The sequence below is a fragment of the Hyaena hyaena genome, unplaced genomic scaffold (assembly GCF_003009895.1).
Source record: "Hyaena hyaena isolate Hyena2069 unplaced genomic scaffold, ASM300989v1 scaffold_15, whole genome shotgun sequence".
NCBI classification, from domain to species: domain Eukaryota; kingdom Metazoa; phylum Chordata; class Mammalia; order Carnivora; family Hyaenidae; genus Hyaena; species Hyaena hyaena.
Window position 1 is genome coordinate 6763469 of NW_024080647.1, and position 26795 is coordinate 6790263.

At 47.2% G+C, this 26795-nt stretch overlaps 1 protein-coding gene across 2 annotated transcripts in view; it reads right to left on the reverse strand.

Moving 5' to 3' along the window:
* The window catches only part of TLN2 (talin 2), a 440503-nt gene extending 414024 nt beyond the window's left edge, over nucleotides 1-26479 (reverse strand). For both annotated transcript variants that reach the window (XM_039218977.1, XM_039218971.1), the window contains exon 1: nucleotides 26370-26479. The gene's annotated coding sequence lies outside the window, so the exon portion shown is untranslated. The remainder of the gene's footprint in view (nucleotides 1-26369) is intronic.
* Between the last annotated feature and the right edge of the window lie 316 nt (nucleotides 26480-26795).

Below are 26795 nucleotides of genomic sequence, written 5' to 3' on the forward strand. Positions count from 1 at the left end.
TTTCTACAGCTGAGTTGAGACCTTGTTGCTCAGCCAGGGTTGAAAACCGGTGGCCAAGAGACAAAAGAGGAGAAAAATCCAGAAACCACACACCTGAGTTGTTGAAGATGGCTGAATATAAGCAGCTCCATGTAGCGTGGAATAAAGATGGCATGAAGGACAGGAATGGGACATGGGGGCTTCCCTGTGGAAGGCATTCCTATATTCCTGTGGGGTGCCAGGGACAGGATTGCTGAGGGTAAACAATAGGAAGAGGCTACAACAGCCCTCAGGAGAAGGGATTACTGGTACCTTCAATTTGGAGGCCTCCAGGGCGCCCCTTAACTCTGGTTATCATGCTCGGAAAGCTGCGGAGTCCACGAGCTACCGCTCAGATCACCCAAGAGAGTACAATCACCATAATACAGGAATAACTGCTCTTTTAAATTAAAAGCAACAAACTGCTTTCAATCTTCTGGACTAGAAACCATCTGAAGCCATGCACCCAAGAGAGTGAACATTTGGGGAGAGGCGAGTTAAAATTCACATCCTTGGGGCTCACCTCCCCCTCAGACATCTACACTTTAAACAACCATCTCTGATGCAGGGGACACATGGACTATACTGTGAAAAAACCCCTGGCAGCTGTGTCTGATTCAAAGAATGGGTCCCTAAAACCTTCCCCCATTACGACAATCACTCCTTCTAAACCTTTAAAATGAGTAATTGCTGTAAGTTTCAAATGTCAGCTTCTGTTGTTTTCCTCCACATGCAGATAAAGGTATGGGTTTAACTGTAACTCCCCCCCCCCCAGCAAACAGCAAATGGCACTTCCCCAACCCCCATCTCCACACAGGTGCTGAAAAGATGGTCTCTGAATGACAACTAATATTTAAAAATCAAAACTGGTTAACCAATCTCATTCCAAAGAAGTGACATGAAATTTGATTGGAAATATTTAATCAACTCATGGGGCACCTGGGTGGCTCAGTCGGTTAAGTGTCCGACTTCAGCTCAGGTCATGACCTCGTGGTTCATGAGTTCAGACCCTGAGTCGGGCTCTGTGCTGACAGCTCAGAGCCTGGAGCCTGCTTCAGATTCTGTGTCTCCTCTCTTCAGATTCTCTGCCCCTCTCCCACTCACTCTGTCTCTATCTCTCAAAAAAATACACTAATTTTTGAAAAATCTTTTATCAACTCAAACTTCATGATCTTTGAAAATAAATACTTAAAAATCTTTTAAATATAATTCAACTAGCTGCCAAGGTACCTCCCCTGGCCCACGACTGACTTCACAGTGAATGGTTAAACTCTGGACCACATGGCTTTGAGCATGTCTATATTGTAAAGCAAGTTAGCATTTGAACTTCCCACTTTCGTCAAGCTCATTGGTTTTACTGTTCTTAAATTGGGGGCCTAACATAAAATCCCAAAATGAAGCCAAGTCGGGTCAACAGAGGATCTGGGAGAGCCCTGATAGAGGCCCTTCTTTTGGGAAAGGGGCCTGATGGAGATGAGCCCCTTGGAAGTGTGAGGAAATGAAGAATTGAGGCTTCACTTCCTAGAACAGTGAAGTTACAGTGTAACCTTCACAGAAAAAAACTGTTTTCCTCAACTTGACCCGGGGAGGACACAGTATTAAGATGAGGCGAGTGCTCCAGTGGTATGGTATTTGTAAGTGATCGGCTCTGCTCCTTCTATAAGCAGGCCACGGAGGAAGGCGCCAGAAAGCAGCACACTCTCCCGGAACTTCAGGCACATGGCGGTGGCCTTGGTGCCTTCAAGCCAGTTTTTGATCTGCTAAAACCCAAGGCAGTACCATCCAATCCAAGTATAATGTGAGCCATGTACGTGATTTAAAATTTTCTAGTAACCACATTTTTTCACTTTTCGGTAAAAAAAGAAAGAAACGTGAACTTGCTTTTTAGAAATAGATTTTATTTAAACCAATACATTCAAAATATTACCATTTCGGCTGGAATTTAATCAGGATAAAAATCATTAATGAGTTACTTCACATTCTTCTTCTTATGCCAAGGCTTTGAAATCTGGTATGCGTTTTACATTTACCGCACACATCTCAATTTAGATGTTAAATCTTCATTGGAAATACTCAAGCTATATTTCGACTTCATAACACTTAGAGCTGAAAAAGCTGATTCACATGTCCAGGTTTTTCCAAACGCGCTTCTAAGTTTCCCAAACACCAAACTGAGAACCTGGTTTTTAATTTAAATTTAAATGAGTTAAATAAAATCAGAGATGGAGTTCCTTAGTCCTACTAGCCACATTTCTAGCATTCAACACTTTGTGGTCAGTGGCTACCATATCAGACAGGCTGAAGGTGCCTTCTTTCCGAATCACACCACACCAAAAGCTATTTCTTAACCGTCAGGAGGTATGAGGGCTCTCAAAGGACAAAAGCATGAGGGATTTGTTGTTGCTGCTGTTTTGTGAATGGCTGAAGGGCTTTCTGATTCTAGAACAGAGTATCACTGTAATGTCCTTTCTCAAGGAGGAGGAAAAGCCTACCAGGTGCAGGGGAGGGCTCGCCGAGGAAAAGGGCACAGGAGCAGACTACTATGGGCCCAGACTACTGCACTGAACATAGAAAAGTCACTGTCCTATTCAGTCCCCACCATCTTGTAGGTGACATATTCATTAAATGGATTTAAAAAACAGGGGTGCCTTGGTGGCTAAGTTAGGCATCTGACTTTGGCTCAGGTCATGACCTCGTGGTTTTTGAGTTCGAGCCCCATGTCAGGCTCTGTGCTATCAGTTCAGAGCTGGATACTATTTCAGATTCTATGTCGCCCTCTCTCTGCCTCCCTCCCCCCTTCTCAAAAATATTTTTTAAAAAAATTTTTAAAGAATCCGTGATTGGCCACAATGGGGAACTTGCCTCAGACCCCTCGCAACCCTTCCTTGTACACCAAGCCACATTAAGGTCCAAGGATAAGGGGTTGAAGGGAAGGCATGCTGTGTCCTCTCTACGTTGGATACCAGGTAGAATCCAAGACAGGCCAGAATGCAGGTAACGTGAGATGATAAAACCAAGGCACTTGGACAACCCACACTGGTCTGGAGAATCCAAGTAGATGGAAAAGTGGACCAAACACTAAAAGGGAGGGGAAGGTCTGATAATCCCAGTTTTTATACTCTTGTCCCACTAGGTGCTGCCTCACTGCCCCCTGGGTCACTGGCACTGATGTGACCAGGAGTCAAGTGTTCAGTTTCTACTGCCAAGAGAAAAGCTTTCCTTAGCTCTAAATTCACATACTTCCACCCAGAATGGATTCCGTTCTTCTGCAATCCAGAAGCTAAGTGTGAGGTTCCCACAGGAGGTTTGCATAAGCCGGGAAAACCATTTTCCGATCCAGAAATTGAAGGGTGATCAAGTAATTGAAACAACAATCAAGAGGAAATTTCTATACAGGAATATTGTCCTCTAACTCAAAGTTTCTTGGCAAGTCCTTAATAAGGCCGTGGTAAAGCAATTTTCTAAGCTTCTTCGGGCATTAGGGGAAGCATAACATGGCTGGTCTGCAAGGCATATAAAGCTTGCTCTACAGCAAGCCCAGAAACTAAACTGATGAGGAAACAACTATTCTATCTGATTCTGATTGGACGGGAAAGAGGAGACAAAGGTGTGGAAGGAAGAGAGTCGGGCAAAATAAGCACGTTTAACTAATTTACAGAGGCAGGGTGAGTCGAATCCAAAAAGCGAGAATCAGATAGCAACTGTCAGAGGCAGAATCCTCCTGAAACCTTCCTGCCTTAGAGGAAAAGCAGGTGGCTGTGCCAAGACACACTCCTAGACGTGATGGCATCTCTGATGCATTCCCCACCTAGAGCGCCAAAAGTGGTTTTATAACTTGATGATCAGCTTATAGAAAGACCGGTTAGACTTCTGAGCCAGGCTGCAAACTGCTCCCAGGCCAGGGTGCTCTAGGGACGAGGAGAGAAGAAATGGTAGCTTGGGGAAATGGGAAGAGAGGCAGAGCCTCCAGGTTATTGAAATCGGAGAACTCCAGAACAACTTGTATTTTCATATGAGGATCCTGCAGCCAGAGAGAAGCGGTAACGTCATTTACGGGCAACGTCTACAACCAAAGCTAGGAAGGAGCCTCTACCAGTTAAGCTCAAGCTCTGATTCCAGGATACTTAAGCCACTCTCACTCACCAGGGCAAAGGAGCCGGGCTGTAGCTGGAAGGTCAAATGCAAATCAAATAAGCCTCTATCACCACTTCCTAAGAAGCACCTGTTTGAAATGCAATCATCAAGGAAGATAAGGTTCTATCTCCCAGTTTCCTGGGAGGGGGAGGGCCTAGCCTCAGCAGTCACCCTACTCCAGATTGCAAGTTCTACCTCCAGTTAGTAAAAACCAGGATAAATTTAGCAATTTTATCTTGAAGACATGAATACAATGCACTGTATCCACTGAGCTCTACAAAAGAATGAGATTTCTTTCCAACTTTGCAATCTCTAGCTTTGCAATCCTTGCAGTAGGCTTCCTGTGATGTCCATCACATTCTGGTTTAATGCTTATTCAATAATAAATTATTTTCTTTCTCTTTTACCTTTGTGGAGAGGTGTTCTGGGTTGAGAAAAGTTTTTTACTTTCAATTTTATTTCCCTAATACTCCTCACAGAATCACCTCCACCCAGGCCTGACCTCCCTAGAGTTATTTTTGAGCCATTTTCAACTGAAAGGGATACAATTATGCTTGAATGATGTGATTTACTCTATAGACAGGGGAGGGGTCCCCCACTACCCACTCAGATAGTGAAAGAAAAGCTGGAACTTGGTCCTCTGAACTTAGCTTGGGGACAGTCTCTTAGATCAGCCTCCACAGACCCCAAGTACCACGGACTTCCAGGCAAATGCTCCCAGCAGGTCCCAGAGACGCTCAGCTGGCTGGCTCCTGCCCTTATCACCTGCTGTGCCCTCCACCAGGTAGCCACCCCTTCTTCCTCCTCCGGGTGACCCCCATCAGAGCAGGCATCCTGTCTTACTCTGCTGGGTTCGTTCCCCAGCACAGAGCAAGGCCTGAATGAATGGAAACCTTTAACTGTCCTCTTCTCCCTCAAAGTCAAAGTCAATACTATCACACCATTTGGTTTGTTTCAGCTGGAACCATGTGCTCCCTGAGGAAATGCCTCTGAGAGAGCTGTGTTTCACATGTTAGAATGAAAAAATCCCTTCGAGAGAAGAATGCTCCTCAAACATTTTCACCATCACGCAGCCAGCGGACGCACAGGCAAAAAGCATCCGGGCCTTAGCTCTGCCAGTCTGCTCTAATTCCTCCACCGAAACCTCGCCCTCTGTGAGGGCCTCAGCCAGTTCGGGCATGTCTCCCACTCCTCCCTCCCTGAGATCTGTCCATCTTGGTCTATCCAGGTAGGAAAGTGACTGTCAAAGGCATCCTTGAGTGAAAATTTTTTGTGGGTTTTGGAGGGTGGGGGATTGAAAATGTTCTTCAATTGACTCTTTGTCAAGTCACAGTCAGAGAGTGCTTTTTGCAGAGCCCTGTCTGAAGTGAGCTGGACTGTCCTATCCATCCAGACTCTAGGGCTGCCTATCGTGAATTATTACTGAGCACTAATGGAAATCTAACCTTATTTACCCCATCCACTTGGCCTGGGTTACCAGAACAAGAAGCCAACCCAATGTGAAATGCTGTGGGACAAGACCCACCAGAATGCACATCCAAATAGCTTCTGCTGCTTAGGAAACTGTACAGTAGTGGCTCTCAAACCCTGGGGTGCATTAGAATACCCTGCAGAACTTGTTCAAATCTGTATTCTTGGGCCCAAGCCCCAGGCTTAGGATTCAGTGGCGGGGGGGAAGGAGAGTGGGGTTGCCTTTCTTTTAAGTGCCCAGGTGGCGCTGAAGCTGCTGGTCCCAAGATCACACTGGAGTAACCTGATGAACAGAGTACCTCCACCACCAGCTGAATGACAGAGCCAGACCGTGGCTTCTTATCAGACAGACTGTGGTATGGTCAAGCCCAATGGTTCTCAAACCCAATTCCCCTGAACACTGCCATTCTATCGATGAAATCAAAGCATGGGATTTCCCTCCAGTTTTCAAAGCAAATTAAACCACTGATACCACGGACTACTTGCTTCTATTATAACCAAAAGGATTTATCCTGTCAACAAATTATGTGTCTCTTGTTAAGACTTCACTGAGTTCAACCAACACAACTTACTTGTAATGGCATGGCTGACACAGCCAACAGAACATGGAAGAACACCAAAATTCAGAGCACTTGGCCTGTAGCTCAAGTCCAACCTTCCCTAGGCACCTCCTTTGACCATGACAGCTGGACATCCTACTCATTTAAGAACATACCCCTGGGCTGCTGGACAAAAGAATGGCTTCGTTGCCCTCAAAATTCAATCTACTGGACAAAATGAAATGGGCACACACAGTAAACTATTTTAAACCACGGCAATGTGTAATTTATTGTTAAACTGTGTGGCATAAACGATTACAGGCTTCTGATTTTCCACACAAGCAATTAGGCATCACAGAAATGGCTACCTCCTCCCCATGCCTCTGTACTGGGGCCCTTTAGGGTCCTGTACTCAAGCTGAAAGGTCTTTGTAATGTTTCAGCCTTCCCGCAATTTAATTTTAAAAACTTAATATGCATCTGTCCCTGTGGACCTCAGCAAGAGCGTATAAATCCATGCCTTTCACTTCGAACACACACATTCTGCCCATGTCCACTGCAGAGGTCTCCCTGTCCTGGGCGCTGTAAATCCTCTGAGCTGGTGCCTCCTGCCAACAGAAACCGCCTGGTGCAGCATCCCCAGCAACGGGGCTATTTACCAGCTTGTGATTTGTCTTTCCATGACCTTAATGTGTAAGGTGGGCTAGCAAATGAAACCAGCAGATTAAAATAGTCTGTTCTATTTTAAAAAAAATACTGTTTTAAACGGAGGTGGGTAGGGCCAGCACATCTGGATCCAATCATCATAAAGTTTCACAGTCTTATCATCTTCCCTCCCAGAGGGAAAGCAGCAGACAGCACAGGGACAGAGCAGGGGACAAGCCCAGATCCCTGGATCCTGACCCAGGCTTTGCCACTAGCCCAGTGTGTGACCTTGGGCAGGGTTCCTGACCTCTCTGGGGCTCAGTTTCCGAAAGAGTCTCCCAGGCCACAACATAAGTACTAACTAGTAATAGGATTCAAGTGTGGGTGAATTCATTAATGACCTTCGCTCTTCCGCTTGATTGTGTACGTACGCAAGGATGCCAGTTCTCCTGGGAGGGGACACAGCCATTGTTCCTTTCTCTGTGGGGCACTTCGTTCCCCTTTTTGCCTCCTCCATTGCCCTCCACTCTCCCCAACCTGGCAGCCTGTCCACTTCCCAAGTTCAGCTTCTCAAAGCAGGGCTGAGAGGAGAAAGAGCCCCCACGAGAGTTTCCTGAACTGGCACTGCGCTCTGACTATAATGTCTAGCACAGCAGGCCTTGACTTCCTCAAGTGAGCTTCTAATTGTCTTTTCGGAAATGTGTGTGGATGCTTATTTCAAACCATTTGGCAAGTGCCTAGGAGGGTATTTTCTCTGACATTTTGCTGGGGGGGGGCGGATTTAAGAGTCTGGAGGAGCATTAGAAAAACTGCACTCCAGCTGATCCTGTCCTTGGATGGAGATAAAACAACTCTTCCAGGCACACACCACTGGTAGGATGCACACCCCCACAGGTCTCCAAAAATTACAATCACAGAGTTTACATTTGGACCTCGGTCTTCTCCCGGGGTCCTGTAAGTAAGAAGGGATCCTGACCAGGTTCACGGACACCAAGGATTATGACGGTCCCAGCGGTGCCCTCCTGTCCCCAGGCATCATTCTTCCCAGATGCAGTATTAACAGGACAGTGAGGGCCCCTGACTGCAGGCTGGAGACAGGCCCTGAGTCAGTAAGAACTGGGTCCAGAAGATGCACCATGAGCACTCAATCTGCTGTCAAAAAATGGATTTCGAATCCCTGGCTTACCACCATGTCCCTGGTTTAAAATGTTGACTGGTGTCCCTGCCCTCTGGACAAGCCCTAATTTTCCCCAAATTGTGTGCACATTCACCCTAGGGTCTTATTAATATGCTGACTCTGAGATCGCAGGTCTGGGCTGAGCCTGAGTGTACCAACAAGTTCCCAAGTGGAGCACACGTTACTGGTCCATGGACCAACTTTAAATAGCAAGGACAAGGAGATTTATGATCTAAGCCAGTGTTTCCCAAACATCCCTGCTAAGAATCACATGGGTAACTATTAAATGTACAGAGTCCAGAGCCCCAACCCAGATGGGTACAGGCCTGGTGAACTGGAAATTTAACACGTACTCAGGTGAGTCTTTTTTTTTTTTCAGTGTTTACTTTTGAAAGAGAGAGTGAGTGTGTGTGATGGGGGAGGGGCAAGGAGGGGGAGACACAGAATCTGAAGCAGGTTCCAGACTGAGCTGTCAGCACAAAGCCTGATGCAGGGCTCGAACTTACAAACCGCGAGATCACAACCTGAACCAAAGTCAGATGCTTAACTGACTAAGCCACCCAGGCACCACTCAGGTGAGTCTTATTATCAGAATGTGGGGAAGCCTGGTCTAGCTCCTCTGCATCTCCCATTTTAAGAAAGCTCTCACAGGCTGTGGGAGTCCTGGCTTCTTTTCCGTTGTTCTCTTCACTTAAGATTACTTAAAATCTACTAACCTTGCTCCTGCTTCTGGGAGTCCTGTAGAGATATTTAGGGGGCTGACGGCTCTCCCAAGCCCTGGAATACTTGGAAAAGGACAGTCTCTGTAGAGCGTAAGCTCTGGCAGCCCCCAAGGGGCTGAGGGAAGACTGGAGGGCACCACTCACTAGGTCAGCACACTTCTAAACCATCACTCAGCTCCCCAGCTAGAAAGCTCTGCTCCCACCTCAACCTTATCAGTCAAGGAGCAAAACAAAGCCGCACAGCCCTCCAATACAGCTCCCCACTGCGGTGAAGATGATCCAAAACAGAGAAAAATCAACACCTCCAACTCCTGTCCTGAGCTTGCACTGCACTGGCCCTTATAGACAGAGGAGAAAAACACATTCTTCCATTTACTTACCCTCTTTACCAAGTTACAGATAATTACCTCGGGCCCAGAAGCACACACAGTCTGCATTACGGTTATTTCATTGAATATCTGCAACACATCCTCGACTGGTCTGTTTTACGGCATACCCCAAGGTTAGGTGACTCGCCCAAGGTCACATGGTCAATGGCGACCACTGTGTAATAGGTTGTCACATGTGACCCTCTACAACAGTCCTCCCTGTTCTGGTTTGTGTTAAGGCTTCCTGCTGACATACCCTCCTAGACCCTGCTTTCCACGAGGGCAGGGCCCAGGTCTGTTTTGTTCTGGGCTCTATCAACCATGCATGTCATAGACACTCAGAAAAGGGCTTGCCGAGCTGATGAAGGTCTTCAAAGCTAGGGCTTACCCCTGATAACAGGCTGCCTGCAAAACCAGAACAGGCAAACAGGCCCGCCCTGGTTTCAAAGACTCCCAACTGAAAAAACAGGAATTTAAAAGGCCTAAGTTGGAGAAAAGATGGCGAAAGGGAGTCAGAAGGCCTGGAGGCTTCTTCTCCCGCTTCTGCCACCTTGTCCTCACATCTGGACAAGCCACTTGACCTCTCCACACCTCAGGTTCTCTATGGGCATGGTGGTTTAGTTCATCCCCCCAAACCTCTGTGAACTCCCACCATGTACTGGATCCCGCCCGAGCTAAGAAGAAAATGACCTGGGAGAATGAATGAGGGGCCACATCCACCTCTCAGTGGCTCTGTGCCCATTCCGCTCTGCCCACCCCACCCAACACCAAGGGAGGTAAAGTACACAGAACAATTTTCAAACAAGTATGAAACAAAGAGAGTCCTAGGGGGTCATTTGCATCACAAAAGAAATCATTACTTAGCCAACTAATTCACTAAAAGGATGGCTAGCTTGACAGGTTCCCCTGATACGTTTTTTTTTTTTTTTTTGAGTCAGGTGACTGAAGTATTATCACAAACAGTGAACGTCTTCCTTTTTAAGTGTGTGGTTCGATCAATTTTAACAAGCATGTGCAGCTCCTGCTGCGGTTTTTAACAGTGTATTTCTAACTTTTCCAGAATACGTTATATAAAGTGACATGGCACGTATGATCCAATGAAACAAAATTAATTTTAGCTCTTCTTTCTAAAAGTGAAGGTCCCCATTCCGCCAGAAGGAGGAACACAGAACTGAAAATCCTGTCTGGAGGGGGTGGGGAGTGGGGGGATCAATTGGCAGACACATCTGCTAGGCATGGAGCACAGAGAAGCAAGATCTGTTAGTCCATGCAACTGATCCCCTTCACGAATTAAAGGGTCCATCCTCCAGCCCTCCCCCCTCTCATTTACCCATTTTTAAAGTACGTACACAGAGCCCAAGAACATAAACATATTTCTACTAAAGGTTATCCTTTTTTTTTTTTTTTTACAAATAGTTTATTGTCAAATTAGTTTCCACATAACACTCAGTGCTCATCCCCAAAATGCCCTCCTCCATGCCCATCCCCCCTCCCCCCCACATCCATCAGTCCTCAGTTTTTGTCAGCATTCAAGAGTCTCTCATGGTTTGCCTCTCTCCTTTTCCCCCCACCATTTCCGCCCTACCAAAGGTTATCCTTAACTGTGCAGTTTAAAACCACAGAGTCTCCTTGAATTAACTCCAAAAATCTCTGATAAATTTTCACATCCTATCATTGTTTCAAAGTAATTTACCTGGACAAAGAACATAACTTTTATTTGAAGACTTATCTTAAGATGAACTGCATGAGCTCATGTAAAAAAGGGAGGGGATGAGTATTCAAATAGAGCTCTAACAATCTGTTCAAATTACGTGTCCTCTGCAGAATTAGGTCCTGGTAACTTGAGCCAGGACAACAGCATTCCCAGCCAGAAAATGGGAACAATGCAATCAGTCTAACAGTGTATATATTTACTGTGGGGCTGGTAAAAAAACAGAACTGATTTCCAAGCCTTAGCTCAGTGGCCCTCAAAACTTCAGTATACCTAAGAAACTCCGGATAATGAAAACTCCACTTTCTTGGACCCCACACAGACCTACCAAATTAGAATCTCTGGGGACTGGGCAGCAACAGCCTTTAACCTTAGTCCCAGGTAATTCTGATGGTGGCGGCCCAGGACCACACCCTAAGAGATAGAGCCCTAGCTAAGGATGAGATTTGTTACCTACCATCACTTAAAACAAAGATGGTGAAGTAATTTGGACATTGATCCTGAGTATGTGTTATAATCTTCAGGCTAATGGCCAAGGCTTAGAAAGGTTTTCGATATGCATATCAGCAGATAAAACCGCGCAGTGACAATCTTTCATTAATGTGTGGCTTCCTGCTCTGACTGTGGTCCCCAGACCAGCAGCTTGAAATTAAAAGAAATCTCTGGAGCTGGGGCCCAGGAATCCACGTTTTAACATTTCTCCAGATGATTCTTCCGCACTGTACACGGTCCAGCACGTTATAGTTAATGCAAATACATTTTATAATGATAAACACTTAATCACACTTTTTTTTTTTTGCCTTGTCCTCCTGCTTTGATAAAAGATGTGATGTTAATTAGCAGACCCTCTCAACTTCTCTCCCACGCCTTCCCCATTGTGGTGCAAAGTGCATATATGTGGCACAGAGTTTGAGCTAGACTTTCCACTAGCTGAGGGACAATTAGCATGGCTTGGACAGTCAAAGAGCTCCAATCATACCCGTAAGTATGGAAGCAGGGGTGATATGAAAGGAGATCCCCTCGGGCTCTCAGCGCCCTTTGGTTCCAGCAACTACCTTTCCATGATGTTTCCTAGGGTCTGCCATGAAAGCCAGAAACATCGCATGGGAACTTGGTGGTGGTGGTGGTGGTTTGTTTCCTTCCCCCTCCCCCACCTAAAACACTGCATCTAAAGTCGAGTATACTTACTCTCACATTTTGGAGTACATCAAAATCTCCAGGGGAAACTTAATTAAAAATACAGATTCCTTGGTTACAACCTCAGCTTCTGATTCAGTAGAATTCGAGAGGGTCTCCTCAATCTGTATTTGAGCAAGCTTCCCCATATCTTACACATATCAAGGTTTGAGAATCCCTGGTGTTATGGGAGAAGCCTAAGATAAAAGTAGAAAATCTGACCTTAAGTCAAACTTCCCCAGAATTTGGTGTGCAAACCTGGGAACACCTCAGCTTCGTCAACATAGAAACGGCCTGCCTTTACGGGGCTGTTAAGGTGGCAACACATGTAAAAGGCCTCAGCGAATTGCAAAGTACCAAAAACACAGGGTAAAACTGACAGGGGCCCCTTCGCCTAAAAATGCAGCAACAATAAGCAGCATTCCACATCAGATTCGAATTGTGAGACACAGCTCAGTTTGACAACCTGTGAAATGTATTGACTCATGTCCCCTCAAAAATGGTATGCCTGGGGCACCTGGGTGGCTCAGTCAGTTAAGTGTCTGACTTCGGCTCAGGTCATGATCTTGCAGTTCATAAGTTCGAGCCCCGCATGGGGCTCTGTGCTGACAGCCCAGAGCCTGGAGCCTGTTTTGTATTCTGTGTCTCCCTCTCTCTCCGCCTCTCCCCCGCTAGTGCACGCTCTCTCTCTTTCTCTCTCTCGAAAATAAGTATTTTTAAAAAATGGTATGTTGGAGCCGTAAATCCCCAGCATCTCCAAATGTGACCTTATTTAGAAATAAGGCCTTTACAGAGGTAATCAAGTTAAAATGAAGATACTAGGGTGGGCTGTACTCTTTTTGACTGATAATGGAAGAGAAAGGTGAACATAGATTCAGAGGCACACGAGATGACGGCCATCCACAAGCCAAGGAGAGGGGCATGGCATAGATGTGCTTCCCCCTCAGCCTTCAGCAGAATCCAGCCCTGCTCACATGCAGATCTCGGACTTCCAGCTTCCAGAATGAGACAATAAATTTCTGTTGGGTAAGCTGCGGATCCATGATTCCGTGTTACAGCAGCCCGAACAAAAGCAAACAATCTGTCAGCTCCCAATTCAAGAGGAAAGTGCCCTTCTGCTGTTCCTTCTGTGGGGGACACTTGGGCCCCTGATGCGTCTCGGATCCCCCAGCGCTTGTTCTAATAACTTTACCAATGTACGCCCATAAAGTTCCATGTGAACTGCTTGTCAGATGCGTGGGGGAGCCAGCTCTGGGGAGGCAGGGACAGGGCCTCACTGCAGACTGCATCGTGGAGTCTTGGTCTACAGCAACGGTCACACAATCAGAGCTCTGAAACATCTGCAAGCTCACCAGCAGGAACTGGCAAGTGATTTACCATCCTCATAAAACTGTCCAAACCCATCCCTGCGCCGCTAACTCACACTGCCTTTCTCCTTCTGCCAAGAGTGGCACCCACCGTCTGTGTCAAGCACCAGCTGGTCTGAGAGCTGGTCAACGGCCCTCAGCCCGCAGGGACCTGGGCATCCTCATCAAGAGGACCCTAAAGGCCCTCAAAGAGCATTTTCTCACTGAACGCACCTTTCTTTCTCCCCATCAGTAGGACAAACTCACTGTGGAAACACCCCCGTCAAAAAGGTCCTTTTTATATGCCTTACGATGGACCCGTAGAGGGTCTTCTCCAGTAGCTAGAGGGGGGACGGGAGAACCAGCCGCAGGCTGGTCCCATTGCACTGGCTGTCCTGCACCAGAAGGAGCTGTGTCTGTCCCGTGTGCAAGGCCTACAGGGTGACTTTACCCCCTACACACCCTTCTTGGGCAACCTCTCCTAGGAAACTCCCTAGGGTGGTCTAACACACACACACACACGCACGCGCGCGCGCGCGCGCGCCCAGGTCTCGCTCTCAGGGTTTCCAATTGAGTGAGTCAGGTGGGGTCTGGGAACAGCATTTTTCATTTAATTCCAGTATAATTAACACACGGTGTTAAATTAGTTTCGGGTGTGCAATACAGTGATTCCACAATTCTATACATTACTCAGTGGTCATCAAGGTAAGTATACTCTTGGGTGGCTCAGTTGGTTAAGCATCCAACTGCAGCTCAGGTCACGAACTCACAGTTCATGGGTTCAAGCCCCATGTTGGGCTCTGTGCTGACAGCTCAGAGCCTGGAGCCTGTTTCAGATTCTGTGTCTCCCTCTCTCTCTGCCCTTTCCCTGCTCATGCTCTGTCTCTCTCAAAAATAAATATACATTAAAAAAATTTTTTTAATCTACTCTTAATCTCCTTCACCTATGTCTCCCCCCACCAGACCCACACACACACCAAGTTCCCCTCTGGTAATCACCAGTTCTCTATATTTAAGAGTCTGGGTTTTTGTTTGTTTGCCTCTTTCTTTCTTCTTCATTTTGTTTTTTAAATTCCACATATGAGGGAAATCATATGGTGTTTGTCCCTCTCTGAATGACTTACTTCACTTAGCAGTATACCCTCTAAGAAACAGTGTGCTCCCCTGGTGATTCCGAAGCACACTCAGGGCAGGGAACCACAGCCTTGAAATAAAGTCAGGGTCCAACCAGACATCCCAAGGAGAAAGCACCTATGGTGGTCAGGAAAGTGAGATGTCCACTTTCAGTATTGCCAAGTGGCCCCAGTAAGTCTCCTCTTTCCAGGCTTCAGTTCTTTCCCTGTCAAAGGAAGAGGCTGACCTAGAACCACTCAGGCCTCCCTTTTAAAAAAAAAAAAAAAATTTTTTTTTTAATGCTTACTATTGAGAGAGAGAAAGAGAAAGAGAGACAGAGCACTAGTGGCGGGGAGGGTAGGCAGATAAAGAGGGAGACACAGAATCCGAAGCAGGCTCCAGGCTCCGGGCTGTCAGCATAGAGCCTGACATGGAGCCAGAAGTCACGAACTGTGAGGCCAAAGTAGGACGCTTAACCAACTGAGCTACCCAGGTGCCCCAAGCCTCTGGTTTTTAAAAAAGTAACTTCCTGGGGCGCCTGGGTGGTTCATTCGGTTAAGCGTCCAACTTTGGCTCAGGTCATGATCTCACGGTTTGCGGGTTCGAGCCCTGCATCAGGCTCTGTGCTGACAGCTAGCTCAGAGCCTGGAGCCTGTTTCAGATTCTGTCTTCTCTCTCTACCCCTTCCCTACTTGGACTCTGTCTCTCTGTCCCTGTCTCTTTCTTTCTCTCTCTCAAAAAATACACATTAAAAACTTTTTTAATAACTTCCCTGGAATCACTCGAAGATGTCCCATGAAGACATCTGCCCTTGCTTCTCGGATGCACTAAACACAACTGCTTTTATGCTTGCACCTCAGGCTGCCCTGGCTGACGCCTCACCCTTTAACCCTGCCAGCAAGGGCCCAGGAGTGACAGGTGCTGAGGCCAATAGAAAGTCCTTCAAGGAGAAAATTAAGCCTCTTAAAGTGCCCTTGATGTAATCTCTCAAACCCCGGAATAATCCACACTCCTCTGGGAAGATTTGCCATGCATGACCTTGGGCCACGGAAATATCTTCACTTCCATCAAACTGGGTCCTGGACCCGAGTGTCAAGTAATGACGGCTGGTCTTGCAGCAATGCCAACAGAGAAGACAAGGGTTGTCCTTTAAACACAGGAAGCTCTGGTGCTTGAGAGAGCAGCACTGAGGGACCGCGCCATAGCATAACAAATCCATGGGGATGCACTCCATCAGGGGCTCTCAAATGCAGGGGAGAAAGGAGACCTCTCTCCATGCAGCCGAGGGGACTCTGGGGACGAGTCGTGCACCAAAACAATTCACCAGAACATCAAGGTCAATGATACATACTTCAGACGAGTGATTTTACTGTCTTCAACCCAGTGACGGAAGTTACCGAGCAGACCGTTTAAGTGCCGCTCCTTCAGAGATAAAAGCAAGAGGGGTGGCCACATGTCCCCAGCAAGCTACCCTCCACAAGTGTCTTCTGTCACTCAACAAGTAATTAGCAAGGATGGGCTTCATTCCTTCATGACTCGTACCTTTAACTCTTAACAGTTGACCTAAAAAAATATTGCCCCCAGAAGACACTGCTTTTCCACTATTTATTACTCTCTTCCTCAGCTCAAATGTGACAAAGATTTTTTTTCCTTATCTAAGGCTAACCTCTGTCACCAGCAAGTTTTCTTCATCAATTACTCATTCAAATTGTTACCCACAGCGCTCTAGGCATGGCTTCAGACACTTGGGGACACAGCGCCAGGTAGTGTCTCCTATGGAGTTTATATTCTAGTGCCATGGGGCAGACCATAAATGAACCATGTATGTAATATCAGGGAAGCATAAATGATATGAAAACAAAAAAGGAAGAGGATGGAGAGCAGGGGCTGCTGGGAGCCAGGGAGAGGCGCCAAGGTGCCAAGGGAGGCGGCTGGTAAATGAAATGAAGTGTGAGAGAGCGACCCCCACCTTCAGGGGCCAGGATGAGGAGACCTGGCAGGAGAGCCGGGAGTGGCCCAGCCAGGACACAGAACGCGTGAGGATGGTGGCATGGAAAGCCTGGAGAAGAAACTGTCCCACAGAGCGACCAGCTGGCTAATGGCTGCAGAAAGGGACAAGGGGTAGCCGGCCCCCCGAAATCACTGGTGCCCGAAGAAGTGTGGCTTCGGTGAAGGGGTGAGGGCAAAAGCCAAACTGGCGTGGGTTCAAAACAGAATAAGAGGGAAGGAAACGGAGCAGAATGTACGCCAGTTCTTTCAGAAGGGCTCACTATTACGGAGGGTGGAGGAATGCATGAACAGCTGATGGGGATGCGGTCGAGAGTGCGCTGTTGGGGTGCTCTTTCCCTTAAGACGAGGGGGGCTACAGGGTCTCTCGTGAGGGGGATCATCCATCGGGAGGGAAAAGTGATTGTGCAGAAGAGAAAGGTGACACGTGCTTGAGGAGAGCCTGCATGCCAGCAGAGGACAGGCTCCCAGGCACATGTGGCTACAGTGCTCTGCGGTTACAAGGCTGTGTGGCTACAGTTGTAGACAGGCTAGCAGATTTAGCCTGGGAAGATGATGACACTCATTCCTAATGGCTTCCTTTTTCTCACTGAAATAAGCCGGGTCATCAGCCCCGAGAGGGGTGGGGACAGAAACACAGGGCACCCCACTGTGCCAAGAATCCCCCTTGGGGTCTATGGCCATAACTCCAGAGACCAAACGGATGCCTGTGTGTTTTCTCTAGCCAGTTCCTCCGCCTCGGGCAGAAGCACGGTAGGTGGAGGGTGGGGTTTTCCCAAGAGAGTTAGACAACGGATGAAAGGGTCAAGGGAGTTGAGGGTGTATGCAAGCACCTGTGCTGGGGGTGGAGGAGGTCAGAGGACAAGAGAGGGGTGACGGTTAATGGAACGTGGAAGGGTCACCAGGTCAGAGGCCCCGGTAGGGGGAAGGCTAGGTGGGACTGGCTACTAAAAAGGAGTAAGATGAAAGAGAAAAGGTGAGAGTCGGACTGGAATGCTGGTCAAGATTTTGCTAGAGGTAACGGTTAATGGTAATGAGCAAGTGTACAACCCTGTTCTTCAACTGAAAGAAGTGGGTCATAAAATCAATGCAGTGGGTCAGAACGAGCATTTTTTTTTGAATTGAACAAAACCCCTTGTGGACTGGTGTTAAAAATAAATAAGACACTGAGGCAGGGTTTCTCAATGATGGCATGGCTTACATTCTAGGCCATATAACTCTTTGTTGTGGGGGCTGTGCACCGTAATGGCAGCCCTGGCCTCTACCCATTAAATGCCAGTAGCACCCCTTCCTCCCTTCAGGCTATGACACAACATATGTCTCTAGACGACACCAAATACCCTCTATCTAGAGACCCCCACGGGAGGGATGGCTGAAGTGAGGCAGAGGAAAAATAACAGTGGTGGCCAAGGCACTGAGCTGCGTGGACAATCTATGTAGATTTCAAGCCACCAAAACTGTTGATGGGAGCATATGACTCGCTGCTCAAAAACTGATTATCAGGAAAACCGAGAAAACATAATTAAGCAGGAAAAATGGTTTAAACATTTAAAAAATTCAATTCTAAGACTTTCCTATAAATTCACGTATATAATATAAAACTGTAAAACGATAAACCAAACCTGTAACCTCAAGATATTTTAGCAAACAAAAAAGAACTACAGGTCACAGATGGGAAAGCGCATCGGATTCATTGCTGCATAAAGGAAGTTGTTACTGCTTTGATATTTTGATCATTATAGAGAAACCTAAATTTGTATATATGTATCTGATAAACCAGCCACTGGTAAGATTTTTATTAACATGTTTTCTGATTAGAAGAGAAATATACCCTAAGTATAGAGAAAATTTGGAAAATATGAAAAAGTATTTTTTAAAAATTTGAAACATCTGTAATCTTAACCACCTAGAAAAAGCCATTTGGTTTGTTCCATTTCGGCAAAATACAAAAAAAAAAAATTTTTTTTAAAAAGGTTGAAGGGAGGCCAGATAAACAAAATCTTCAAAATATGAGGCGGCAGAGAACTGTAGGCGGGGGCTCTTTACCTAGGCTGCATATTAGAATGACCTGGAGAACTTAACCCACCCATGCCACAGCCCCACCCAAACCAACGCATCAGAATCCTCAGGTGATCCCCATGCATAGCAGGGGTGGAGAACCCTACAAAAGAGACCCATCCTACAAGCTTAAGCAGCAACCCCTTCATGAAAATTTCATGAAATTTTACTTTTTTCCATATACCCTGCTACCATTACCAGTTTTGCTTTGCCTATAACTTACATGCGAAACCATTAACAAATAAAAGGCACTAAAATTAAGTGGCTAAAAACAGCACAAGTGTTTATCTGCTAAAGAATTTTAGAATTAGGGGATCAGTGGGGAGGGAAGGCTTTCAGGGAAACTTCTTCTTGAGCTCTGGGTCTTCCAAGTCACTGAGGACTTACAGACAAGTAAGGGTCCCTGAGGACAGCCAAGTGTGTATGTGTCACTGATAAGCACTGTTAGAAATGTGTCCCCTCTGGCAACAGTGAAATAAACACTTGTTGAAATTAATGGTTACTGCACTTAATTTCCTCCCAAAAAATGCACTAATGATCAGATTACAATGCAATTTAAGCAACATTTATCATATGGTCACCATTTTCTTCACAATGCCCTTTACATGTAGCCAACTTTTTATTAAAGGAAATCAACGACTTCAAATCTTGAATATGCATGTATGCTGAAAAAACAAAAAACAAAAACCACAGAATCTCTAACAGTCCTCACCAGTCTCTCATGAGAATCCATTACAAAATACTTAAAACCATACTCATGAACTCTGACTTTCACTGTGGCGTACCCAGATATCCACCTATCCATTACTAAATCCCCAAACATGTGCAACAGATGCAGACACCAATTAAATACCAGAACCCAAATATATATGTCTCCCTGCTTGGTAAAACTGATACAACGAAATTAATTTGCCTTGTCTGGCATTCTAAATTTCATCCAGAAAAGGGTAGAGCATTGGCTGGACAAGAACACAGGATCTGCAAAATAGGAAGCTGGTTTCTGTAAACCAGCAGTTTGCAAAGTATGGTTCATGACCAGCAAGATCAGTATCACCTGTAAACTTATTAGAAATGCAAATTGTCAAACCACACCCAAGACTTATAAAATCTGAAACCAGAGCCCAACAACCTGGCTTTTAACAAGCCCTCAAGGTGATTCTGATGCATTCCAGCTGGGGAAACACTCATGGTATCTAAACCCATGGTTTTCAAATGGTAGAGCAGAGCCCTGGCTCACAGTGGGTTGAGACTCTGAGTCTCCCACCAGTACTCGCAAGGTCACCTGGGATGGACTTCTTAAACCGTGGATGGAGTTTCCACTGCTTTTCAATGTTTGGTTTTAGTGGTAACTGCCAAGAACTCATAAATTCTATCAACTTTCAAAAATCACACTACAAGGCAAGATTACAAACGGCGAAGCAGTCAGCAAGCTAGGGACTGTGTGGAAGGAGACCCAAGATCAAATGCCAGCACAGCCGTTAAATAGCACCTCTCCGAGCCTCAGACAGGAAAACCAAGCTTGAGGACGTGCTGCTGCTATCTGAGAGGACTCTGCAATTGGCCAGAACTTCAGCTGGGATCAAAGTCAAGGAAAAGGCTTCCTAAAAGCCTTCCTGGTCTCTTCGTCTTACTACTCTCCTAGGGGATAGAGGTAAACAGCATTTCCTGAAGTCATCCTTTACAACGAAGGCACTGACTCAAAACTGGCGAATTTCAGGATGTCAGAAGATAATTAACTACAAGTTTCCAAAGAGATAAAAAGATTACTGCAGAAAGCATAAGAGAAAGCAGGTATAATATTGCTCACTTTCTGTTTCCAAAATGGTTCCAAACAAGTTTCATATTCATGAACTCAATACCATTTTAAAAAGTGTTTCCTTATAGAGAAAAGCTTTCTGTTTGAGCAAGTAAGCCTATAGAGCTGTATATGGAGCAAGTTAATCACCTCCCCTTCCCACTGCCAATTTTAAACAATCTCGAGTTTTGTGTGTCCTGCCACATCTTCCTCCAAGGTTATATACCTAGGGCTTCTTTCTTTAAATCAGAAATAGGACCATTCTAAATATGATACTCTGTAACTTGATTTCATTTACATTTAATATGTCAAGGACATTACTAGCAAAATAATCCAAAATTATCCATCCTGATAGACATTTCATGTTGCTTCCCATTTATTCACTTCAATAACACTACAATAAACATCTTCACATACAGATCCTTGCATGCTGTTTTGATTTCTAGAAGACTCCAAATATGGGATTGTGGGGCACATGGCAGCAAGTTCCAAACTTACACAGAAATTGTCTACCTTCCCTAAATCTCACAGCAATTCATACTCCCACCAAAGAGTGCAAATTGTGCTCCCTCATACATCTAACAGAAGATGTTACCAGGTTTTTTTTCAATGTTTATTTATTTTTGAAAGACAGAGTGTGAGCAGGGGAGGGGCAGAGAGAGAGGGAGACACAGAAGCAGGCTCCAGGCTCCGACCTGTCAGCACAGAGCCCAACGCAGGGCTCGAACCCACAAACAGTGAAACTTGAGTCAAAGTCAGCATTCAACTGACTGAGCCACCTGAGTGCCCCTCACCAGTTTTGTTTTGTTTTTTTAAGTAGGTCAGCTGGATGGACAGAAAACTTAATGCTTGCTCTAAATTTGCATTTCCCTGATCATTATGTAGGTTGAGAATCTTTTCACATGTTTATTAGCCATTTACATCTCTTTCTGTGGGAACTGACTATTCATATCCTCTGTTCATCTATTATGTTGTACATCACCACCCCCTAGAAACTCTCGATGTGTGAGGTTAGGACAGGGCTGTCTTCTTAGCATGAAGCACATGGTTAAGCCCTCAAAACAACAGGGCAAATGAATAGCAGACCTAAGAGAGTTTTGTTTGTTAAGACTGCAACTAGAAGAGTAGAAAGGAAATACGAATATTCATTACTTTTCTATATATTCAGAACAGCATCACTTTGGCTGACATTAAATTGTTGGTTGAGGAAAAAACAAACTCATGCTCTTGGCACTGACTCTCAAAATCCACTGTGAAACGGGTGACAAATGAACACAGTCTTAATTCACAGTTCCGGGTGACACATAAAGAAAGGCTCTCCCAACCAAAGCATTTCGTACCCAGCCGTGTCTACCAGTTGTCGTTCAATGGCACCTGTCACTGAGCCAAAGGTTGCTAGGATGGTGATGGACAGGAGAAGCCTACCTTAGAGTGCCTGGGACGCTCAGCTGATTAAATGCTCAGCTCTTGATTTCAGCTCAGGTTTTGTTCATCTCACAGTTTGTGGGATTGGAGCCCCCATTGAGCTCTTTGCTGACAGCAGGGAACATACTTGGGATTCTCTCTCTCCCTCTCTCTGCCCCTCCCCCACTTGTGTGCATGCAGGCATTCTCAAATAAATAAACATTTTTAAAAAAAGATGCCTACCTTAAGGATTTCATTTCCTTTTTGTTTTGTTTTTTGTCTCCACCCCCTCCAAGATTTTTTGTCTTTTATAATCTGCTTATTGAGGAAAGGGGCTGTGGAGAGGGCCTACAGGGGGAGTTTTATACAGTTCAGATTCCTTAATTCTTTTAACTTTAGGCAAAACATCTGGTTAAACCCAGCGTTTATCCCCATTATTTGTAATAGTTCTGTTTGGTTTATGTTTTAACTTGTCTCCTTATTAAATATAAAAGTAATAGGATTAAGAAGTTCTGGGGGAAACTACTGTAATTAAAAAGGCACCAGTTGGGTATGTTAAGCTGTAATTCTGGTCCTGCTTAGTAAGTTTTTCTTCTGGCCTTTAAAATTTTTTGTACCCAATAAAAATGGCTTTGAATTATTTAACTCTTTTTTAGTTCTTCCTGTATTGGCCGAACACCACCCAAAATCTCCAAGAAAATATTATCACTCAAAAGTTCTGAATCAATAATGTCATAGATCACAAGTTTCAGACACTGTCCCAAGAGTCTGGGCATGCCACACACACACACCACAACACACACACCACACAGCCTGGGAAACTGACAGGCATCAGTCCAAAACACACTGGTGTTTTCTAACCTTTTGAAGTTATAAAATCTTTTTAACAACAACAACAACAACAACAACAAAAATGCAGGAACTTTGAGCAAGCAACGCTTATCATATGGATCAGGCAAGAGGCAACAAAGCACAATTTGTAACACTTTGTTAAGAGAGGCATAAGAAATTGATAAATATTAAGGTAGTAGACTTGGGAATGAAGATTGAAGGGTTTCCAACTTCTTTTTAATTTTTTATTTCAGCTTTATTAAAAAAACTATTTTTTTTAAGTTTAGATTGTATGAGTGCAGGAGCAAGAGAGAGGAGCAGAAGTGAGAGAGAGAGAGAGAGAGAGAGAGAGAGAGAGAGAGGAAAGCAGGCTCCATGCTCAGCACAGACTCCAACTTGGGGCTCAATCCCATGACCCTGGGATCATGATCGGAGCTGAAACCAAGAGTTGGAGGCTCAAGCAACTAAGCCACCCAGGCACCCCAAGAAAACTTCTATTTTTTAAATTTTTTATTATATAACATTTAGCACATGCACAATAAGTTACAAATTTATAGTTATAAAACATAATGCTAAAATGAATCAATACATTTTTAGACTACAGTTTTATTTTTCTGAGCATAGTTGGTAAAAATTTAGATTGTTCACGATCTGTATGTAACCACCCTGAACTGCTCTTGGGAACTAATGATCTGCTGGAAATGAGGGGTGGAGGAGAAGGGGAATCAGTATAACTCTGAGGTACAAAAGACAGAAACTGGACTAGAAATCTCCATCTCCACCCCCCCCTCATCACTCACTCATACACACACCCCTCTTTGTGAAACCTGACTTTACTTTTAAAATACTCTAGGAAAGAGTGTTTGCTTTGAAAAACCCTAAACAAGGGGGAGGGGGCTGGGTTGCTCAGTCATAAGCTTCACTCAGCTGAAGTGTCTGACTTCAGCTCAGGTCATAATCTCACAGTTCTTGAGTTCCAGCCCCCTTGGGCTCTGTACTGACAGCTGGGAGCCTGGAATTTGCTTCCGATTCTGTGTCTCCCTCTCTACCCCTCCAGTGATCTCGAGTTGTGTGTCTCTCTCTCCCTCCCTCGCTCTCCCTTCCTCCCTCTCTCTCTCTCTCTCTCAAAAAATAAATAATAAACATTAAAAAGAAAAAATAACCCTAAACACGTAGGGTTAGCAGGTGAATTCAAGACACACCGATCAGCCTAAGCCAATAGCTTATTTAACAGATTTAAGTTCAAATGTTTTGCTTTCCCTCTGGAGGCAGAAGCACAACATCACTGTCAAAAATAGACACTTTCTAATTAAACTCTTGTGTATCTCCTTGATAACCTAAGTGGGTACAAAGGCAGAGAAAAACCAGTGACTTCTCCAATCCGAAGAGCCCTGTGTTTCTCTGATTCAAGGTACCATCACTAAGACTGGGAACTTGACACAATAGATGGCTTTCTGCAATTGATTTGAGTCTCTATGCTAATTTTGGATATAAATGTATCTTAGGCTCTGGGTGTTTTCTACAATTCCAGGGTTCAATAAAAAAAAAAGCACAGTATTCATGCAGGTGTCCCTCAAGGCCACGTGTCACAACCACCCCGCCCCCCCCCCACAGTATTTTGCATACATATCCTAAATCAGCAGTCAAGGAAGATAAAACCTTGGAGACGCAATGGCTCACATCCACGCTGGAGGCACTTAATGACGTTCACTAGCGAAGCAGCAACCTAAGCCCTGACATCAGATGAAAGCTTCACATCCCCCCCCTTTTTCTGTGATCCCTTGAAGCCTCTCCAAAGATGAAGCCCCAAAGTGCTGACGTGACCTCAATACTATGGCATCATTTCAATAAGACGCCAAGGAGAAAGGCTTGCGTGTTTCTGCACTCAGCTGATTGTAGGTCAGCAAACACGCCCTTCCTCTGCCCCTTCACAAAGCAGAGATCACAATCTTCCGTATTTCAAAGAAAAAGAATGCCCGGAGCCCCACTCCTGAGAAGTCGCCAACTCCGTGCTCCGGAGAAGGGAGGCGGATAATGTGCAACCTGACGAATGCCACAACTCAGCACACCCAGGTACCATTAAAGGCAAATAAGTAGTACTTAGAGCACCACGGTGTCTGCAATTCATGTACATTTGGGGGCCCGTTTCTCTGGGGCATCATCCCTATCCTCCTCTTTGGGCCTTGGACAACGCCAAATACTTGGGCTCATTCTCTCGTCTTCTGGAAATACTCGGAGGTTAGTCTTCACCACGAGACAGAGATTCTGAAACAACCCCCTTTCCCCTGATCATCTCGACTCTTCTCGGGAGGCACAAATTCAAGTTTCCCCACGCGTGACCTGAAGCCCCAACTTCTGGAAACGTCCCCCCCTTACCTACTCCACGAGCTGGCATCGCGGCGAGAACCGAGCACGCAGCCGCGGGCGCTGCCGCCGTGGCCGCCGCAGCCAAGGAGGCGATGGGAGGCTCGGGCCGCTCTTCGGCCCCGGGGCGACCGCGAGCCAGGCCCTCGGCCCGGGCCGCCGGCCGGCTCGCCTCCTCTCCCGCAGGGGAGAGCTCCCGCGCCGTGCGCAGCGCCCAGGCGAAGCGGGGCGCGGGGAGCACGCTCCGCACCCGGGCGCCCGGCCGGGGGACGCCGCCAAGCGCACGGCTCCGGTGGAGCGCCCGGGCACTCGCGGCGGCGGGGGAGAGGGGCGTGTTCCCTGCTACTCGGAGCCTGCAAGCCGCGTCTCAGCGGGACAGGGAGACGAGGTGAGCCGGGCGCGCAGCCCCTGACGGCGGCTCTGGGCCCTACACACGGGCCGGGCCGGCCTGGCGACGCGCCGCAGCCCGCGCGCCCCTGCGGGAACCACCTCCGTGCGCGCCCTACGCGGCCGCCTCCGCTCCTGCCTCGGCGCGCAAACTTTCCCGACCAAAACCCCCCCTGCCTCTCCTGCGGGGGCGCCGCGCTATACCTCCCGCAGCCCCAGAAGCCGTACGCCCCCTCCCTCCGCAGCCAAGACCCACTGAAAATATGGCGCCCTCGAACGTCGTTCCTCGGTCCCCTCAGGGAATCCCGAATTGCCAGTCCCCTGGACCCCGGCTCCCAGTGGGCGCGAAACTGCAGCCTGCGGGGCCGAGGAAGGAGAAGGCGCCGCTAGTCCAGTGCGAGCCCAGCGACACCAAATCCAAACCCTGCCCTCGCTCTCGGGCGGGCGCTGCCCAGGTCCCTCAGCGGCCAGCAGTTTTGCTGGTGGCCAGACGGCCAAGGGGGGTCGTGGAATGGGCAGGTCTGAGGGTCTGGGACTGGAGGAGCTCGGCACCGGCGGGCTGTCTTTGCCTCCAACCTCGACCGAAGACTAGTTTGCAAAGTGGCGCTGGAGTCCGGGCGGCCAGTGCTGGAATGAAGCCGCTCCGCCCGCGCCAACTCTCCTGGCGCGGGGGCCCGGCCGGGGCCGAGGGGACACTCCATGCAGGCGGGGCCGCCTTTCAAAGCCCAGTTACCGGAAACCCAGCGGGAGCCCCGGAGGGGACTGGCCGCCCGCGGCTAGGAATCCGCTCTCAGGCGCCGGCTGCCAGCCTGTTTGCAAACCGCTGCGCCCAGGTCGAGTGCAGTGAAACATACATGTGCAATAGACAGGTGCATAAATTTTATTTTATTTTTATTAATTTTTTTCGCAAAAAGCCCTCCTAGGACATCAAATCTGGGAGCTTTGCGGGGTTTTTTCTGCACTGGCATCACTCACGAGATGCAAAAGGGAGGAAAAAACCACCCACATTTTCCTTCTGTAGAGGGGAGGGAAAAGACACGAGAAATTCATGCAACGTGCATGCAGCTGGAGGAAGAGGAAAACCCGAGCGAGCCGTGCGCCTTACCGGGGGATGCATTTACTGTCTCATTGCAGAGCGCCTGCCCCGGAGTGCAGCCGGCGTCCCCCCGCGCGCCCGGCGACCGCTCCGCTCCCGCAGCCGCTTCAGCCGCTGCCGCCGCCGCTGGCTCCGGGCGCGGAACAAGAGCCTAGGGCGAGCGCGAGCGCACGGCCCGCGAGCGCCGGGAGGGCAGGAAGCGCGTCATCACTCGGGGACGGCGCGGCCCCGCGCGGCTCCGGTCCAGCAGCGGCGCCGTGCGGCACCCGGGCTGGGCCGGCACGGGCACCTTCTGGGTCTCTGCCCGGCGGCTTGGTGCCGGGAGGGTCCGCGTGGGGAGGCAGCGTGCCCGCCGAGCTGTCGTGGGGAGAAGGGGTCGCGGAGTGACCCTGGCTTTCCGAACTCGGGTTCAGCTGTGAAGGAGACGGGAGAGGA